We start from the raw sequence: 8,750 nt of genomic DNA, 5'->3' as shown, positions 1-8,750 counted from the left end.
ATGTTGTTTTGATTTGAACATGCTGTCCTTGGGAAGCTACTGCTAGCTGTTAGCTTTGTCGATGCTGTTTTGATTTGAACATGCTGTCCTTGGGAAGCTTATGTTGGGTATTTCCTCTGAGGTCCCCCCTCGATCGTGAAGCACTTACTATAGATTTTTGCAGTATACTGTAGAACACTATAATCCACACTGTAGTATCCCTTGATTGATTGATTTTGGCTATTTAAAAACACAATACAACCACAAATGTGGATACATTGCATTTAGAAATCAAACATGTTACACATTTACAGCTATCCCACATGAAAAAATACTATAGTATATTATGGTCTAAATACTGTAGCATTAACATATTTCTATACTATATTATTCACTGTATTTTTGCAGACTTTACTATAGCATTCATTGTAGTGTTTTTGAGGACATGCCTGTAGTATACTATAGTATTGACTGTAGTGATTTTGAGGACATGACTGTAGTATACTATAGTATTGACTGTAGTGATTTTGAGGACATGACTGTAGTACACTATAGTATCGAGTGTGTTTTTGAGGATATGACTGTAGTATATTATAGTATTGAGTGTGTTTTTGAGGACATGACTGTAGTATACTATAGTATTGACTGTAGTGTTTTTGTGGACATGACTGTAGTATTCTATAGCATTCACTGTAGTGCGTTTGAGGGCATGCCTGTAGTGTAGTATACTATAGTATTCACTGTAGTGTTTTTGCTGACAATCGCTTTACTTATACAGGGTGGGTCACCATTGAGACCAGGGTCTAATTTTCCCTGTGAACATTAACATACAATAAATAATTTCCATAAAATAAATACAAGATCAAAAATGAACTCTTACATATCACCCTTATACTTGACCTAAACTTTTCAATGGAGACCAGCAAGTCTAATTTCAAGGTGGCCTGAAGACTATTCCATGAGCTGGAGACATAAAAACAGCATTGTTCCCCCAGGTCAGTGGAGAACCGCGGGACGTCCAGAACCATCCAGTCCAGTGAGCGGGTCTGAAAATGGCTGGATCTCCAGTTGTGTGAGCCAAGGTAGTGGGGGAGCCTGAAGAACCGCTTTAAATACAAAAAGTAGCCAATGCTGGACCCTTCTGGTAGTCAGAACCTCCCAGCCAACAGAACTACACAAAATGCAGTGATGTGTATGAAAATTGTCCCCAGTAATAAAACAGTGCTGAGTGATGAAACTGAATGTAAATGTTTTAAAGCAGAGGCTGCTGCATGTATGTAGATCATAATCAAGTACTGGGAGAACTGTTGCTTGAACAATCTTCCTTCTACATGACTAATATACTGTAGTATTTTCTGCAGTGTTTTTGCAGACATGACTTTAATATATTGTAGTAACACCAGCTGTAGTAACACCGCCAGTTACTGTTTAATGAGGGGAACACCTAAACTAAGACAGGTTTGTGACAGGCCACCTATTGAGTTGGGTCAACAGTTTTGAGTAATGCAATGGACTAGACAAAAATATAAAATGTTTGATTATAATTGTAACATCTAAAACATTGTACTGTTTCCATTTAATGGGATCAGAACCTGAGGCAGAACAACAACCAACGTTTAAAGCTCAGAGGATTAGGTTTGCTTGGTTGACACATTAACAAGAGTACATTAAATGATTAAAACACATCTAAACCTTTTATTTAACAATGCAAGTCAGTTAAGAACAAATTCTTATTTACAATGACGGCTTGTTACTTCCACTAGATAGCTTTCTGAAATAGAACAGTGATTTCACAGAGATTCAGTTGGCCAAGTTCACAAGATGACCAAAAACAGTGACAATCAACATTACTTCTGATGGTAGAAAATAAACAGTTAACCACTGCTTTTACATAAACATTGGATATTTTAGAAATACAAAATGACTTTACTTAGACAGTCAACTTACTGGAGGGTACTGCTAATAAACTGCCTGGATCTCAAACCAGCAAAGCCTCTCCAAACAAAACTGAAAACAAAATGACATTGCAGTGGCTTTACATAAATGAGCATCTTAAATATTGTCAAATTAATTAACTCAATGATGGTCAAACTCAACACATACCATTCAGAACAAAATCGACCACACCCCAAACATTTCTTCAAGACAGCAAGGTTGCTCACAGAAGTAAACCAACAGCAACACCAACGATAGCTTATACACAAAGGACCTTCCAGGTACAAAGCTCTCACCTGAACATGACTATATACATTTCCTGCATGTCTTCCCCTAATAAGGGTGCCCAGGGAAACAGTGACCACAACTTTGGTTCCTAGCCTGTTGCAATCTTGTAACTGAACAATATTGTGTAACTGATTGAGGTTTAGGTGAGGGTTATGGTGATGCCCAGTTAAAAGAGCAGGCGGAGGCAGCGATGCAGTTCAGTTTAAGAGTCTATATAGATTCAGGTAATGATATCTGTCAGGGAATGATGGACAGTTGACATGTGGCTCATCTTGAACTGAGACTTGGTTGGCTTTGTATGGAAATTCTGAAAGGAGACACAGAACGGTGCAAATAATAACGGGCAATAACAGCAATGAACATGCATTAACCGGCTGTAAGTGGAAATAATCAATGACAATATGCAAATGCAATACGCATATAAATGGGTAAAGTAAAGCCTAAATATAGCAGTTAACAATTAATGGCCAGAAAGGGGGTGCAATAGAGTGGTATGTTGAAGCTATAGTAGGCTAATTTAGCAATGGTAGCATGGCAAGCAAACAATCAATACAAAGCTAACAATTGTAGTAAGCACAGCCATAAAGCAGGCCTAGTTATTATAACAAAGGCAATGCACAAAAAGTTCTACAATTATTAACGTGTCCATTAACACCTCAAGTACATAAGTGAACAGATCGATAGACTCAAAAAGGCTGTTTGACTAAGCCATTAGTGGCCGATCTCAACCATACAAAACACAAACAATGGAGTCCTATTCTTATCCTCTAAAATTAGATAAAACACTTGTAATCACATTTCAATAATGTATACAGGTTGTAATTTGTCGTGCTCAACTACTCAGCTCTGTCTGGGTGAAGGATCTGGATTTAAATGAGATATCCTCGAACCTACCAATATAAATACCTTTCCATAGAGTTATATAGAGGGCACACCTGCCACGAGTGCCCCCCCCCCTCCTTAGGTGACCATAGAGATGGGTGGAGGGCATACCTTCCACGAATACCCTCCCCCTGCATCCACGTCACCGAGCAGGGAATTAAAAACCAACTGGCAGACAACCAATTATACCGACCCAGATAGTAGCTTGCTCTAATCATAAATACTTAGAACTTGAAGTCGAATATCATATCATCAAAGAGGATCATTTCATATGCCTGGCATATTTATGATTGTCCGAGAAGAGCAAGCCACTATATGGATATGTATTATTGGTTGTCTGATGATTGTTGATGAATTCTACTGGTAAAGCCAAAAGATACTGACAGTTGGTGTCAAGGCTCAGGAGAAGACCCAGATGCAAACAGTTTCGAAGTAACAAAAGTTTATTACAAAACAAGGGGGCAGGCAGAGGTCAGTAGTCCAGAGCAGAGTCCAAAGGGTACAGAATGGCAGGCAGGCTCAGGGCAGGCAGAGGGCAGTAATTCAGGGTGGTGTGACAAGGTACAGAACGACAGGTAGGATCAGGGCAGGCAGAATTATCAAAAACCGGGAAAGCTAGAAACCAGGAACTAGAGACAGAAAGGAGCACGGAGAAAAACGCTGGTAGGCTCAACAAAACAAAACGAACTGGCAACAGACAAACAGAAAACACAGGTATATATACACTGGGGATAATGAGGAAGATGTGTGAATCTCCTGGAGGGGGGTGGAGACAAGCAAAGACAGGTGAAACAGATCAGGGTGTGACAGTTGTTTTTTAATCTGTACAGAATTCCCTGTTCGGTGAAAAGAGGAGGGTCCTGAGGGAAAGATGGCTCATAATAATGGTCGCAATGGAGTGGATGGAATGGTATCAAATAGATGGTTTTCATGTATTTGATACCATTCTAGTCATGCCAGCCATTACACTCCGTTCCCACCATTATTATGAGCCATCCGCCCCTCACCAGCCTCCACTATCGGTGACGTGGATGCGGGGGAGGGCATGTGGCAGGTGTCCCCTCTACCCATCTCTATGTTGACGTGAGGAAGGAGAGCACTTCTGCCCGCAATATAACTTTATGGCAAGGTATTTAAACGGGCAGGTTCGAGGGCGCCTCCTTTAAATCCGGGTCCTTCACCCAGACAAAGCTGAGCACAACAACTCTCACAAACGAGTGATGGAAAACCAAGCCTTTCTGAAGGCTTCTGCGCTTTCACTAAATTGTGCCGGAAAACGGTTCATTACTCAGAGCTTCATTATCTGTTCACAATGCACATTAGTGACATCTGCTGGTCAACAATAAATAGCAGTGTGTGATTATCAGCAAAACTCTGTGGCAAAGGTAAGTCGTTAGCTTTAGTAGCCTATAATCAAATAGAACATCAGGCTGACATCATGCTTTGCTTTTTGCCTTCAAGTTGACTATTTTTGAAAAACTGAATCTAGTACATTATTTAGGATGTTAAGACAGAAGCTTATACTATACTAAATAAACTGAATTCATACCCTCACGTCCTTGAATGTTCCACGGAACCACGGCGAAATCAGTGGGATCTCGCATTTTGCAACACACGGTGTGAAAAACCAAGTGATCAAACAAAAGTTCGGACATCATTGACATACCTCTTATAAAGTGATTACATGCATCAGCACACTGCTTCAAAGTCAGCTGCTTAGCGATTTCGATACATGCCTCGGAGCTCCGCTATCAAACGTAACATCACTATCACAAATAACCACTATGCGTCATTAAAAATGTGAATACAAGCCTTTTATCTTATAAAAGAGGAGAAGGAGAGAACTCCGTCACCATTATTTCTGTAGGCTATAGTTGATAATCGGCCACTAATGGCTGTGAAATACACAGCTCAAAAAAATAAAGGGAACACTAAAATAACACATCCTAGATCTGAATGAATGAACTATTCTTATTAAATACTTTTTTTCTTTACATAGTTGAATGTGCTGACAACAAAATCACACAAAAAATATCAATGGAAATCCAATTTATCAAACCATGGAGGTCTGGATTTGGAGTCACACTCAAAATTAAAGTGGAAAACCACACTACAGGCTGATCCAACTTTGATGTAATGTCCTTAAAACAAGTCAAAATGAGGCTCAGTGGTGTGTGTGGCCTCCACGTGCCTGTATGACCTCCCTACAACGCCTGGGCATGTTCCTGATGAGGTGGCGGATGGTCTCCTGAGGGATCTCCTCCCAGACCTGGACTAAAGCATCCGCCAACTCCTGGACAGTCTGTGGTGCAACGTGGCGTTGGTGGATGGAGCGAGACATGATGTCCCAGATGTGCTCAATTGGATTCAGGTCTGGGGAACGGGCGGGCCAGTCCATAGCATCAATGCCTTCCTCTTGCAGGAACTGCTGACACACTCCAGCCACATGAGGTCGAGCATTGTCTTGCATTAGGAGGAACCCAGGGCCAACCGCACCAGCATATGGTCTCATAAGGGGTCTGAGGATCTTATCTCGGTACCTAATGGCAGTCAGGCTACCTCTGGCGAGCCCATGGAGGGCTGTGCGGCCCCCCAAAGAAATGCCACCCCACAACATGACTGACCCACCGTCAAACCGGTCATGCTGGAGGATGTTGCAGGCAGCAGAATGTTCTCCACGGCGTCTCCAGACTCTGTCACGTCTGTCACATGTGCTCAGTGTGAACCTGCTTTCATCTGTGAAGAGCACAGGGCGCCAGTGGCGAATTTGCCAATCTTGGTGTTCTCTGGCAAATGCCAAACATCCTGCACAGTGTTGGGCTGTAAGCACAACCCCCACCTGTGGACGTCGGGCCCTCATACCACCCTCATGGAGTCTGTTTCTGACCGTTTGAGCAGACACATGCACATTTGTGGCCTGCTGGAGGTCATTTGCAGGGCTCGGGCAGTGCTCCTCCTGCTCCTTCTTGCACAAAGGCGGAGGTAGTGGTCCTGCTGCTGGGTTGTTGCCCTCCTACGGCCTCCTCCACGTCTCCTGATGTACTGGCCTGTCTCCTGGTAGCGCCTCCATGCTCTGGACACTACGCTGACAGACACAGCAAACGTTCTTGCCACAGCTCGCATTGATGTGCCATCCTGGATGAGCTGCACTACAGTTGTATAAATTCACTAAACTGTGGATTTATACAACTGAAGAATTTCTGCACTGTCAGAAAAAATTCTCAGGGAAGATCATTTGTGTGCTTGTCGTCCTCACCAGGGTCTTGACCTGACCTCAGTTCGTGTAACGCTCGTTGTTGGAATTAATGGACCAAGGTGCAGCGTGGAAGGCGTTCATAATTTTTAATAATGTGAACCAGCAACAAAACAATAAAGAGTAACAAAACGAAACGTTCAGCTTTGAAGGGCTAAAGTAACAATACAAAATCAAGATCCCACACACAACAGGTGGAAAAAAAGGCTGCCTAAATATTATCCCCAATCAGAGCCAACGATAGACAGCTGCCTCTGATTGGGAACCATACCAGGCCAACATAGAAATACAAAAACTAGAGTACCCACCCTAGTCACACCCTGACCTAACCAAAATAGAGAATAAAAAAGGATGCATAGTAGTCTAGTCTAGGTAGCCATTTGATTACATGTTCAGGAGTCTTATGGCTTGGGGGTAGAAGCTGTTTAGAAGAACCTCTTGGACTTGGCGCTCCGGTACTGCTTGCCATGCGGTAGCAGAGAGAACAGTCTATGACTAGGGTGGCTGGAGTTTTTGGCAATTTTTAGAGCTTTCCTCTGACACCGCCTGGTATGGATGTCCTGGATGGCAGGAAGCTTGGCCCCAGTGATGTAGTGGGCCCTACGCACTACCCTCTGTAGTGCCTTGCAGTCTGAGGCCGAGCAGTTGCCATAACAGGCAGTGATGCAACCCGTCAGGATGCTCTCGATGGTGCAGAATCCTGAGACTTCCTTAGATATCGTGCACCAACTATTGTTACAAATATGCATAGGCCCCCACCCCGTGTCTTACCAGAGGCTGCTGTTCTGTCCTGCCAATAGTGTATAACCCGCCGTCTGTGTCTTCTTAATGTCTTCGTTCAGTCACGACTCTGTGAAACATAAGATATTACAGTGTTAAATGTCCTGTTGGTAGGATATACATGCTTTCAGTTCGTCCCATTTATTTTCCAGCGATTGAACGTCAGCTAGCAGAATGGAAGGCAAGGGCAGATTAGCCACTTGTCGCCTGATCACAAGGATAATGGCAATAATGCAACGAACACAATTGCATTTCATCAATGGAAATGTGAATGCGCAGAGATACCATGACGAGATCCTGGGGCCCTTTGTCGTGCCATTCATCCGCCGCCATCACCTCATGTTTCAGCATGATAATGCATGGCCCCATGTTGCGAGGATCTGTACACAATTCCTGAAAGCTGAACATGTTTTTAAGGTATCTGTGACCAACAGATGCATATCTGTATTCCGAGTCATGTGAAATCCATAGATTAAGGCCTAATGCATTTATTTCAATTGACTGATTTCCTAATGAACTGTAACTTGTAAATTGTTGCTTTTATATTTTTTGTTCAGTGTATATGCTTATTGCTTTTGTCATTGATTATGTCCATTAACAGCCGATTATGTATGTTATTTGCTTTTATTGCCAGTTATCTCCTTTTAGATAAGCCGTACTCCATACAAAGCCTACCAAGTCTCAATTCAAGACGAGTCTCAAGTCAACAACTGTCAATCATTCTCTGCTATGTATCGTCTCCATTACCTGAATCTATAAAGAAAAATGAACTACATCTTTGCCTCCGTCAGCTCTTTAACTGGAGTCCCACAGTAGATCGGCATCACCACAACCCTCACCTAACCTCAATCAATTACAATCTTGTAACTGAATAATATTGTGTGACAGGCTAGGGAAGAGGAGGGGCGGGGGAGTGCTACTCAATATTAGGAAGGTGTTCTTAACGTTTTGAATATCTCAATATGTGCATGAAAGCATGAACACATATGTTCATGTAACAATATAACTCTCCCGCTGCCTCCTCTCTCGCTGAATAAAGTCATAGATCTTATTCCACTGATCACGTCTAGAGAGAGAGCGCAACTCTGCTGGAGAAATCGATCTCAGGCTGCCAATTATCAAATGAAAATATCTTTAAAAAGGAATCTATACTAAGTTAGCTTCATTGTCCTACCTGGCGAATTATGTAAAGCTGCGAGTGGTATTTAATCTGCGTCTCTTTCTATTCTCTCACTCTCCTTTTGCTCTCATTCTGCAGTGCTGCTGATGTTGAGTTTGCTAGGTGAGCGGCAGAACTAGATCCAATGTGAGACTGTCAGATACTATTACTCTTTAAGCACAGAGAGCAGAGCCATCATATTTGTGGCCATATGCCTTGATAACATACAGGCTGAGAGGCTTCAGTGTGCTTTATGTTTACAAAAAAAAAAGAATTTGAACAAAAAATGGATATACAAAATTGCTAACATATCTAAGACAACCAGGAATTATTAGAAAGGTAATTATTGTATCATGATATCCTTTAAGAACAAAAACAGTTTAGCTTGTCCTTGGCCTATAGCATGCCTATAAATGCAAAGATAGAGTTCTTTCCTGAGTAATGTGAAACTACTGGAAAACCTGACGGGAAAGA

This window comes from Salvelinus fontinalis, chromosome 5 (genome assembly GCF_029448725.1).
Source record: "Salvelinus fontinalis isolate EN_2023a chromosome 5, ASM2944872v1, whole genome shotgun sequence".
Classification (NCBI taxonomy): Eukaryota; Metazoa; Chordata; class Actinopteri; order Salmoniformes; family Salmonidae; genus Salvelinus; species Salvelinus fontinalis.
The sequence above is the reverse complement of the archived record's forward strand: the minus strand, read 5'-3'. Positions refer to the sequence as shown.